This window comes from Pipistrellus hanaki (assembly GCF_964339955.1).
Source record: "Pipistrellus hanaki genome assembly, chromosome: 4".
NCBI classification, from domain to species: Eukaryota; Metazoa; Chordata; class Mammalia; order Chiroptera; family Vespertilionidae; genus Pipistrellus; species Pipistrellus hanaki.
In genome coordinates, this window is record NC_140506.1 from 17188690 (window position 1) to 17202018 (window position 13329).

General features: G+C 35.7%; 1 protein-coding gene across 3 annotated transcripts in view; it reads right to left on the reverse strand.

Moving 5' to 3' along the window:
- Positions 1-13329, reverse strand: part of CDH12 (cadherin 12) — a 652689-nt gene that overhangs the window by 451920 nt on the left and 187440 nt on the right. The window lies entirely within an intron of this gene.

Here is a 13329-nt window from a genome sequence, read left to right on the forward strand (position 1 = left end):
ATATTTATTTGAAATTCCTCTGCAAGATAGATTTCTTTACTCTTTCCATCTGTTTGTTTGATTGTTTGTGCATGTATTCATTCATTCATTTATTCATTCACTCATTAATTCACTAATTTTGTAATTTATGTGTATCAATGTGCACTCAGCTATTATTTTATATTTTGTCTTATAATCTAATACTGCACTATTTATTTTTATTGCACAAATTGTTATAATTTTACAAATTGATACAGAGATATGCCCAAGAATGTTTACTGTAACTTTGTTCAAATTTTGAAAACAATTGGCATTTTTAAAGCATTTGACTAAGAACAAATGCAAATACAACTAATTTCTTGACATATGATAACTATTAAATTCATGGAACTATTTTTACTAATAATTTATTATAAAATATTTTAATACTTTGAGATCTATATGTGAATGTGTATCTATGTGTGTGGTAGGGTGTGTGTGTGTGTGTGTGTGTGTGTGTGTGTGTGTGAGTGTGTGTGGGTGTGTGTGTTCAATATATATAATATCAGATAGGAGAGTAACAATTTGCTATTTTATATTATAATCAAAATTGACTATCACACCTAACTTAGTCAAGAGGAGCAATCACAAAAACAAATCAACATTACCACAATGAGTTATGAATACATAAATATTTGAAAACACAGTGGGCCAGCACCGTGAACTTGAATAAAAGAGGACACCATTAGAGTCAGGAGAAATAGCATCTTTGGTTAAGGCTCTTAGTTGACAAAATGATAAGGCCAGACATTCATGTTATCAGTAAAGTTGGGTTTTCATCACATTAGATTACGCTATTTTTCATGTTCCTACCTTCTTGTGGCATAAAGATAAATCCCCTTCTATGTAGCTTACCTACTTCACTGTGGGGCAGGGATAAAAGTGTACTGCAATGGAAACAAATGGCAGGAGAAACATGTAAGCAAGAAAAGTGTCAAAAAAACAAATAACACTTGTGCTTCAACAAGACCCAGGACACTAGTTCACAGTAAGAGAGGCTGCAGGTGCACAATTCATGAGGGCATTTCAGCAAAGGTAAGGAAACCTGGACCAACATCAGCTGACGACAACTAGATGTCAAAAGCTGGGTAAAAGGACTCACTGCAAAAATTGCAACTTGGGCATAGGCACAGATTTCATTTTCAATGATCCTACCACAGGGCAAATGGTTTGATAAAGAGGTAAACAAACAAACAAAAAACAAACAAACCCTGCATTAATGTTAGAGAGTAAGAAAAGAGGCCAGAAATAAATCTCTGGCGAAAATATGAGATATGCCTATTTTAAGTATACTCTGAGTTATTTGTAATAATTTCCTCCCCCCAAAAAATGAAAGTGAAATCATCTCATCTTCAAATTACCAATATTTACCTTGCATTTACAGGTTTCCTTGTATCCATTCTCAATAATTATCTCCATCAAACTATGGTAATTGTTAACTTTGTGGTCAGGAGGAGAGAGTGTTTAATGTTACATGGAATTGTTGTTTTACTGTATGTATAGCTCAAACATCATTTTCTTTATCTATAAAATAGGTATTATCCAGTTCATGGAGTTGTGGCGAGATTTAAATGTCACATATTAATTTTATAAATTACAGTATCTGGGATATAGAACACCCAATTCATTATAGAAGTGGCATATGACTTCTTATATAATAACAGGCATGCTCTTATTTTTCTTTTCTGATTCAGGAAACTTAAAAATATTACTTTTTCAAAGTTAACCTTCTGCTATGAGAAAAAGCTGAAACCAAAGGAAATTAAATTACATTTTAGCTATGAGATTTGAGGGCAGAAACAAGGGTCTGTCCACAGATTGAAGAAAAAAGTACTTAAGGAAGTTCCTAGCTGCTCTACAGGAAAGCAAACAACACAGCATGAATAGAGATGATGTTTATTTTTTACTTAATTTTATAACAATGTGTTTGCATTTATCTGTACAAAATTGGTATTAATATGATGGAACATTGACATTTCCATAAGGTAGAAATTGGGACATTATAATTTCATAGGTGAATAGGCAGAGATAAAATATGCATGCGACATTTTGCAATAAACCATGTTTTGCTCTTTAGAATTCTTCATTATACATATGGATATCCATTATAATGAATCCATGAAATAAGTTAGCTCCAACTAACTCCAAGAACAATTGTGGAGGTGCCATTGAAACCAATTTACGTTGCACTGCATGAAGACTTGTATGAATAATGCAGCCATGCAGTCTCACTTATCCAAACTGACTTAAAGCAAAGAAAGAAATATGAAGTCATAGTTATTGGAGCATGAGATAGAAAGAGAATACATAGTAAGGTGTACAGGAGCTCAATACATTAGGATTTTAAATAATGATGCCAGTTGAAGTATAAGTAAAACACAGCCCTTCAGTGATCCTGATATTAAGCAAAAGGGACTTCGTAGCCAATGCTTTAGAAAGACAAGGTAGTTATTTGTGGATAAATACATGTGTGCCTATGACATATCTTATCTAATAAAGAGGAAATATTTAAATTGACCATCATGCTGTCCTAAAGATGGTGGTGCTCACAGCCACAAGATGGTGGTGCCCAGTCACTGTAGCCCCGCTGGAGTCCCTCAGTCCTTTCAGCTCCACTGGGGGTTAGGGGGCAGCAGATGTATGGTGCGGCTGAACCCACCTTCAAACCTTCATTCACCCAGGGCTGGCCTGAGATGTAGGTAAGCCTTGGATGGTGCCTGTCCAGCAGCCCAGAGCCCTCCGGAGGCTCAGGTACCCAGGGCTTGCGCTACCGGCAGTGGCAGCAACAGAGGTGTGATGGGGGTGTAGTCTTCCCCTGATTACCAGATCACTTCCAGCCCCTGAGGGCTCCCGGACTATGAGAGGGTGCAGGTCGGGCTGAAAGACCCCCCACCAGTGCATGCATTTTCATGCACTAGGCATCTAGTAACATAATAAAATATCTAGCAGCTTTTCAAGAACTAGATTAAATGAATTCCATTGTTCTACTCTAGATACACACAAACATGCTGTGCTGGGTTTGGGTTATTTATTGTGCAATTCTGCTATATGCCTTTTAGATACCTTTGCTCTACTGAATTATTTTTTGGGACAAGTAAACAGGCTTGCTTTCTTTATGTCTTCTCTTTCTCACCAGAGCTAATAGTTCTTGTTCTTGGGAAGAGGTGGGAATAAGAGAGGGGATGGTGCTTTTCATCCCCCTAATACACTTTTGGTAACAAAGCTCGTGAAAAAGAAAAATCACTAGAGGAGGTGTTTTCTTTCCACTTCTATCAATTAGGATTTTAAACTCTATCTGTTTGAAACATAATGAGCAATTGAATGGGAAAGCAGAATTATTAAGAGATGTTAATATTTTATTTTATTAGTAATGAATGACATTTTATCTTAGTAATATATAAATTGCGTTTTTATAATCATCTTTTTGGTTTGTCCCTTGACACTTGTGAATTTTGCACATATAATGTTTAACATTGTATTGTTTGAATGTGATAACTAAAAAGTAAATAGCAGCAATATTAAAAATTCGGAGCCTATATGTATGGTCAGGTCTTTGGTAAACAGTGTAGAAAACAGACATGTAATATTTATATCAACTTCCAGATGAATTGAGAACCCAGTCCATGTACCATACTACACAGTGCTGGGGGTGCCTCATGAATAATACAAATGCTAACTACTGGATGGTGGCCTATGATATTCAGGCATTCTTTCAATAGATATGTTAGTTTATTACTTAGAGCAGAGTCAGCCAACCTCTCTGTAATGAGCCAGATTATTTTAGGATTTGCAAGCCATACCATCTAGGTTGCAATTGCTCTATTCGGCCAGTCAGTGTAAAAGCAGCCACACATAAAACTTGAATTAATATAGCCGCATTCCTCTAAAATTTCATCTGCAAAAAATAAGTAGCAAGCCTAAATTATCTGCAGGTCATAGATTACCGACTTTTAAGGTAAAGAAACTTGATGGCTCCTGAAATGGGCTTCCTGCCAAACGTGTGACTCATTTTTTTGTTTTGTTTGATTTGTGTTTTTTTGTTTTGTTTTGTTTTGTTTTGTTTTGTTTTACTTTATGATGCATTAATCCATGTTAAAGCCTGTAAGACATAGCCAAATTGACAAGGACTTAATAGTTATAGTCCAATATTACTTGTTGTTCAATTAACAATAATTAAGGTGGCGTGTCCTTAAGAGCATCAGGAAAGTATGACATTTCTTAAATTACTTTTGCTGTCTAGAAAGCTGTCACAATGAGAGAGTCATTGTGTTTGAGTTATGGTAAGACAGGGACCTCCCAAAGATGACTAAGTCCTATATAGCACTATAGTTGGTAAGCCCTTTATGCACATTACCTTTGTGTTAATAATAAGACGACCACACAAACACAGAAGTATTATGCCCAGGTTATAGGTTAGGAACCTGAAATTCAGAATGAATAGTAAACTGTCCAAACTCACACTGATAGTAAATTAAACCAGAGCATCAAATATTGATTTCAAATCTGTCTGACTCAAAAGCTCATGGTCCTTTTTTACATATTACTCAACTGTATACATCAGCTACTATCGCGCTCTGCTCTATTTAAGGTTTGTTTGGGAAAATCACTTGCTATTTGTAGCCTCTGCAAATTTCACTGAGTCCTCATCACTGGTCAGCTTTCTCTTTATTTCATTTCCGCTGTCCGCCAAACTCAGATTTCTCCACACCCTCCTCAGATTCAAGGGTGAAACTGCCTTCTGTTCAATGAACTGCAAGAACATCTTACAGGGGAGCTTATAACTTCATTATGTTTCGCTCCCAATAGCTTTGAAGTGTTTCACTTTTTACTTTCTTTTGTTTTCCTCCAAAATAACCTTTCCTCTACCTTCCTAAAAGCCTATACATCAAATCTCCTTGATTTTATTCTTTCCTGGCACCTCCAGACTCAGCTATGATTTCATTTCTCTCACGTGGCTGCTTCCTAACCCCCAGCCAACAAGGACAGGCAGGCCTCTTCCAGCCTGATCTTAATCCTCCAATCCCTCAAATTATTTCCAACCGCTCCGCATTTATTTTACTGCAAAACCTCTTGAAAAGAGTCCATGGCCTTGAGCAAGTTTGCCTCTCACTCAAATACCATTTCCTCTGGCACTGTAGCTCTGCCATCGGGAGTCTGCTAAAATTGATCTCTCAGGTTCGCCTGCAATCCCAGGTAAAATCTCTGCTGATTGGCTTTAGTGCTAGGTATATAGATCTCTTGGTGGCAATTCATGTTGTTAATCTCTCCCTTAACTTTGAAACGGTTTTCTTGGATTGCCTTTTTCTCTGTTGTTTCCCTGGACGCGGTCAGTGATGAGCGCTCCTTTAAATGTCTGCTTTCCTTAAAGGAAGTGCCAATGCTGAATGTATCTCCTATTTATTCTCGCTTCATACTCTTTTCTGTGGAGATGTCGCCTACTTTCATGTATTCAGGTATTGTTCTGTACAGGTTCTCTATTTGCTCTATAGGCTTGATGTCCCTCCAAGAATACGACACTAACCAGGAAAATGTAAAATATAAAATGTAATAAGTTGGTAAAACAAACTTACCCAGGCACACCCACAAAGGAAACCAATCTTTCTTTATCACCTATGGCTCAAATTTCAGAATTAAACTATTCCTCTCTTATCTTCTCTATCTCTCTCCTCTCTCCTCTTTACCTCTCTCCTCTTTACCTCTCTCCCTCTCTTTACTTTCCCAGATATCACAACTGCTGCAAGTCAGCCCTCAAGCTTTACCATTTTATTAGATATTTTATTAACCTCCTCATTTCTCTCAACATTTCAACTGGTTAAATGAGGACCCTTCACACTAGCGAGAACAATTTTATTTACTCCAGTTAATTTCATCCAGAAACATCCAGAACAATGTTTGGCCCAATATCTAGGCACTTCCAGTCAAGTTCACACATAAAATTAACCATCAGGATTACCTGTACACCAAAGCAATAAATACATTACAGACATTGGCTGTCTTTATCCCAATGCCAATAGGCATTAGCAATAAGGAGGAAAAAAATGCTTTCCACTGTACTACAAAAAGATCATCCTCTTCCAGGATCTGACAACACAGGGTCAGCATGAAAGGATCCTCCACAGACTCAGACTGTTTACATAAAGACAGTTCTGGGCAACAGCACCCCGGGACACATCAAAGATAAAACAAAACATTAAAGGAATGAAATGAAGCTGTTAGGATTCAAGTTCACCATCCACTACAATAACTATTTCTATTTCAATGTGTGTGTTTTTTTGTTTTGTTTTTTCATTCCTGCTTCATATTGTTAGCTGTTTTTAAGTTAAAGATGTCATTTTTAATTGAAATTCAAACCTTCAAGCAATAAAAGAGTCCCTTCTGAAGGCTAGCTCTTGCAGGAATGGGATTCTTAATAACTCACTTTGATTCCAGAAAATGGAATTGTGTAAAGAGGTAACCGTAGAAAGATAATTTACAAGAGCATACATACTTTTCATTCTGCTTTTCCATATACTTAACTTCCACATTAACCTAGATGAATTGGATGCGGACTCATTTGAAAGAAAGGGCAAGAAATCATCTTAAAATCTATTAAAATATATAAGTTTCAGATGTTTCCAGAAGGGCAGAGTTTAAAGATGCCTAACATTTTGCTGAAAGCGTAGCAGTACTCTTTCTTTGAAGAAACTTTGTCCAATGGAAATGCCTGCCTTATTAAAATGCTCAATTTGCAAAGTTTGAACTTTAAAGTGCAATTTTTTCCTCGTGAAAAAAGAGCTATATTTAATGATCTAAATTAAGCTTTTACAAAAATAAGTGAATGAATGCCTTAAACCATTTTAAAACTAACTGTGATAAAAATACTTTAAAATTCAAAATTTTATCACCAGTGACAAAATACTTTGGGTTAACTGTGCCATCTCAGTAATATCTATAGCTGTGAAAATAAAATAATAAGTAGCTCCTTTTAAATGTTATATTATTATTTGTATTGTTATATAGGTATTTATATAATTGATTCTAAAAGGAATTTAATACTTACTAATTTCTAAACAGTTGCCATCAATCTCAGCTAAACTTTTTTTGAAAATCATATTCCTCATTAAAGAAGTTTCCTATTCCTTTTGGGTTTTTTCCTTAACATGAATCCTCATATACTTCTCATAAAAGTGCTGAGGGGATTTTGCTTGTTTCTATAAAAGTGTTCTAGAAAATTTACCACAAACTCTTAAGTAATTATATAGATGATAGAGCTAGAGCTAGAGCTAGAGATGTATATTTATCTCATTTTAGTTCTCTTTCTCTGGAGAATGCTGATTAATACACTTGCCCATTATTAAATATTAAGTCATTTCTACTTTCTTAAGCCACTAAGTTTTAGGGTGGTTTGTTAAAGAGCATTAGATTTCTTGCAACATAGAAACCCACATCTATATGATCATGTTGACCAATGCCACCCCAATAAATTTAATTTAAAAAAAAGAACATTAAATGAGTAAAACAGGGCAATTAAAAATTATATAACTGAGGGGTAGTGAATAGGCTTGTTAAAAAAGTACTGTTATATAATCTTATTACCTTTAATAAATTTAAAAATACACATTTATTAGTTTTTTAGGCCACTTCATCACTCCTTATTTCATTTTCTCCCTTATATTTGATAATTTTAGACTAACATTCATTAATTAAATATACTTCATAGTGCTATGTTTAGATTTAAAAAAAAACTGAATTGTTCATATCATTATTTTCTGAGGTAAAGGGGCTTTGAAAACCATTAATTGAAAAAATTTGGATATGCTAATATGAAATTACAGGAATTTTAAAATATGAATTGAAAAGGTAAGCCTTGATGCACTAATATTTTATCATTTTCTGAAGATGGGATTTCCCCAGAATTTATTTGATTGCACAATGAGTTCTTATTAAATCCTCTGCAGGTACCAGGATGACAACATTTGTGCTCCTTTTGACCTTAACTCATCACAACCTTGGGTGCCTACAAACCACCTCTGATTTTGGATCAGCAATCTCATTATTTTTTCTTTCATCTAAAAAAATAAAAATTGTGATCAGTGTATCTAGTTTGTATGACTTCTATGAAGATTTTAATATAGTAAATATAAAGAGGTATTGTTTTCAATATAAATTAAAATAACAATTACCATATGCATGTTAACTGTAGCTGTTGCTACTTAGCTGATGCATTTCAATAGATTCAGAAATGGTGATTTTACAGGTCTTAACGTAGTTATTAACTAGTTGAGACTTTGTGCTAATGTGTTGCATCAGTCAACAGCATATAGGACTTCCATAAAGTGTGGCAATACTGCTGATTGTCCTGCCTAAAACCCCTCCCTCTCTCTTAGAAATTCTGTAGAGTATATAACATAACCTTTGAATTCAAGAAACATGCATTACTAAAAACACCGAGCTAAAACCACTAAACTAGTGATCACAAATGAAATCTATTTTGGAAAGCTGAAGTATTTTTTGCTTATTTTCCTTGCAGGTTAATTGTATGAACTTTAAGCTACACATTCCAGTGCTTATCTCAGCTCTGAGTCCACTTGATTGCACAAAAACCTCTTTAAGTTTATTTTTTATGGTTTTCCTGATGTAAATGGCCTCCCGTGTGACCTATAGAAATAACAGTGAATTTTAAAAAGAATATTCGAAATTCATTAAAAAGATTAAAGCAATAACCCTTGGGCTTTGACCCCATCAGTGCTGACCTACTGAGGGCCTTCACTTTCGAATCCTGCAGACCAAATAAGCACCTTCTATTATGACCTTGAGACATGGGCATTTCCTAACTGTGCTGTTATTAGAAAGTGAGTATAAGGGCAGGCTGAAACTTTTAGTAATATGCACAGGAAGCAAAACTTTAAAGATAATGAGATTAAGTATTGGTAAAGAAATGTTCTTTATATCACTTGGGTAAGACTGTGGCTATTAACTTGTGATGTGAATAAAGCACCCACTAAAGATGCCTTGAAGACTAGTGCTTGAACTTGAAAAAAGAAATACAATCCACTCCAACTGGTATAGCAAAAAGGTTAACTCCAAATAAAATAAGATGTTTATTAAATGTCAAAGGAGATTAAGATAGTGGAATCACATCTTAACACTTTTAGAAAATACTGAGCATGATAGGTGTGTTTAGTCATTTGCAGTTGTCTAGTCCTGTGGTCAGCAAACTGCGGCTAGCGAGCCACATGCGGCTCTTTGGCCCCTTGAGTGTGGCTCTTCTACAAAATACTATGGCTTGGGTGAGTCTATTTTGAAGAACTGATGTTAGAAGAAGTTTAAGTTAAAAAAAATTTGGCTCTCAAAAGAAATTTCAATCATTGTACTGTTCATATTTGGCTCTGTTGACTAATGGGTTTGCCGACCACTGGTCTAGCCCATGCATATTAGTCAACTCAAGCTGCAATAGCAAAATACCATACACTGGATGGTTGAATAACCAACATTTATTTTTTGGGTTTTGATGTTCAAGTCCCAGATCGGGTGTCCCTGGCTTGCAAATGCCCACTTTCTCACGTGGTGGAGAGAGAAATAACATGCTCTCTGGTATTTCCTCTTACCAGCCCACCAATGCCATCAGAGCAGGGTCCTGCACTTAAAACCACTTCTAATCCTACCTACCTACTACCATATGTCTCATCTTCAAACATCAACATATTGGGAATGAGAGCTTCAACCTATGAATATGTGGGGATACAAACACTAGGATGTTCTAACCAGGGCACTATAGACATTATGGGCTAAATGGTTCTTTGTTGTAGACTGTCTTCTGCACTAGAGGATTTTGAGCTTCACGCAATAAACAGAATCTAAAACCTGACTCATCATTCTCAGCTCAGTCTCTTTGACTTGCTGCCAGAACTGTCAGCAGCACGTTCCTGGCCATGAGGGATACACAGGGAGTCACAATAATCCTTCCCGCTTCACCTCCTCTGTACCCATATAGCTCATATTTGATTCCCTCTCTTTTGCTCACTACTTTTCTTTCCTGGTGTCAACCCTCCGTCTCTTCACCCTTGAATTACTGCAATAGTCTCAACCATTCTACTCTCTCTAGCTTCACCGCATATCACTTCCTTGGCAACTCTTTCAAAAAATTTTTCAGGGAAATTATCTCTTCAAAAACCACTGACACAGATGGTGTAGTCTTTATATTGTGAATTCTGAAAACTTTCCTGTTTAGCTTGAAGGCAGAGTTTCTTTCTAAACATCAGCACCACCAACATCATGGACTGGGAACTCTGTTATAGCGGAGAGCCTTCATGTACATTGTGGGGTGTTTAGCAGTGGCCCTGGAGTCTACCCACTAGGTTTTGGTGGTATTACCAGTCTCCCACTTGTCACTACCAAAAACACCCCTTAGACACTGCCACAGTCCCTGAGGGAGAAGGGAGGGGGAAATCACACTCATTTCAGAAACACTGGTTCAGATCATCACTTCTCAAACTGTCTTTAATGAGACCAGGTTTTTTTGTTTTTATTCAATGTATTTCAGTTTGATCATTTTGTATACATATTTATGCAACACTGATGCTCACCTTATGCCTACTTTATTTCAGATATCAAACCGTTTAAGGAGTAATCCTGGTATATCTATCGCATTAAAATAAAGCAGCACAGATCTCTAGTCAAGAGTTGTACTAATCCTCTATGCAATAATAAATGGCAGTGGCAACTTTAATAATATTACATCTCAGGTAGAGATCTGTAAACAGCTCTAAGCAGAACTTGCATATGTAAAATGTCAAGGAGTGAGTTCTGTAGAAGAGCCAATGATGCGTGAGCTTATGATACTTTGTGTGGTACTACTCCAGGGTCTGCTTCTCTCTGCACACGCATTTTTTGAATGGATGAGTGAATGAGTGAAAAGGACCCTTAGCAGTGTTCCTCCTTGAATTTACACAAAGTAGAGGAGTTCCATGAGTGAGGTCTCAGTGGAGTGGGACTCTGTAAGAGCAGAGGCTGCATCTGACATCACCAAGAATAATGCTGAGCACATAGGAGGAGTTCAATTAATATGTCCCAAGTTAAGAGTGCATTATTAATTTCATTTTGATCATTTTAGCAGTTAATGAAAGAATAGTGAATGAATAAAGAACTGATAGTGTAGATTTTCTTAAAGGGTTTGTGAAAAATTTTCCTATGTCAGAAAACACAGCGGGTCTTTTTTTTTTTTTTTTTTTTTCCTTCCTTTCTTTTTCTTGTCCACAAGGTTTGCACTGCCAAGATGATTCATTGCATGAAAATATGTGTCAGAGATCGGTGTAAATATGTGATGTTTATAAACTAAGATACAGATAAATGGCCAAATAAATGAGGTGATGCCAAAATTCAATTCCAGGAAAAGTTTGTTCATTTGTCCTTGAGGGTGGACATAAAACTATGTATGAGTGAATGAGTGAGCTGTATGTATGCAATCTATATAGATGCCTTATTTCTGAAGCTTCAGAGTCACACCGTTTAATCAAAGTAGCAAGGTTATAAAAATTGTATCTCTGAAACAGAACCTAATCTCGGTTTCAAATGATTTTATGATGTCAGCTCAACAATTTGATCATATTGCTTGAGTTGTAAAATGTTAAGACAGCAATCACAACGTTTTTAATTTACTCTCTTGGCCTGGATCCACTCTGGTTCTTGTAACATTCTGTCAGCACTATTTTCCTATTGAATGTCAATGAGATGTTCTACTGAGATTTCTTGTTTTTAAGCCAATATTCCAAGTGAACAACAAAACATGTGCATGCTGATTGACAGAGACAAAAAAAGTGTTTATTTTTTCATCATATAGTAATTTTATATTTTTTAAGTAGCAAATTATCACATAATAGAGGTAAAGAAGAGTGTGTGTATTTGTGTGTGTGTGTGTGTGTGTGTGTGTGTGTGTCTGTGTGTGGGTGTATTATGTATGGACATAGAAATGCTATATAATTTCATTAATTAAATATTATATTTAAGGAAAAAATTACACAAGTTATAGGAACTATTATTTTATTTGTGCTGAGTTCCAAATAAGCTATTTTAACAATGATATTTTTTGGCAATGAATTTTCCCCCCATAAGCATTATTAAATCTTTAGAATAAGAGCCAGAAAAGGAAGAATATATCTATCACATTTTGAAAGCAGTTGTCTTTACATCTAGTACTCTTATGGTATAAAGACCTTCTTCTGAAGCTATTTTTAATATACAAATTACTATACAGTTTGAAAAAAGCAATCCACTTGTAAAGTTTCAAGCCTACAGTACTTTATAAGTGATTATATGCATCAGAACAAAACGATTTTCACAGGATTACTTTTTGTAGCTAATTACTCTGGTCAAATTAAAATATGATTCCATCTATATTCAGATTTAAATAACATAAAACTTTATTGTGTAAAGTCAGGTTCACTTGTAAAACCCTACTACCTGTTCACCAAGAGTTTCAAGAAACTCACTTAATACAGAGACATACACTTGAAAAAAGAGATAGAAGTGTCCTCTTAAGCAAAATTACTATATGGTGAGTGACACATCAGTTATATATAAATTGATGCTCATTTAAAATATATATAAAATTATTCCAAAATCTTTAATCAGTTACCCACACCTGTCCCTCATGATTTGCAGTCTATATTTTTAATACTTCTCTGCTGAGATGCTAAAATGATCACACTCTTACTCATAGGATCATCTTGGGTAGTCATGTGTTTCCTGCTATTTAGGTTTATATTTTTAGGAGTTACTAATGTCCTGTGTAAAAGGCATTTTTTCCAGGAGGATTAATTGTAGCTATCATATTCACTAAGCCATCTAATACCCCACGTTGTGTTGTGAGAAGGCAATGGTGTCAGACATTTGAGTGACACTTGCCCTGTCAAAGCATCAGAACATCCCACCTGGACATGCAGCTGCCTCAAAGTTTGGGCAGTTTGCCAAAACATCTTCATTTCATGTTTTTGCCCCTTAATTTATACATAAAATGTGCAGCGGAATGATGCAAAGCTCTAGCATCTAAAATAGGCATAACTAGAATTGTCAAGCTGTCTGCTGAGAGACACCATGTTTATTTCTAAAATCTCTATATCCCAAATGTATTGAAGGTGGGAATATTTGTTCAAAGTTTGGCACAAACTCATGTAGTGCCAAAACCCGATCATATGTGAGGGCACTGGAAAGTGAATGAGTCTCTTTAGTGAGGTTGTCCGTGGTCCCCTGTAGAAATATTAATGTGTTTGATGACAGGGTTCAGCCCCACAGCTCAGTGGCCATGTTATATAAGATACCCTGTTTGTGCCCTAC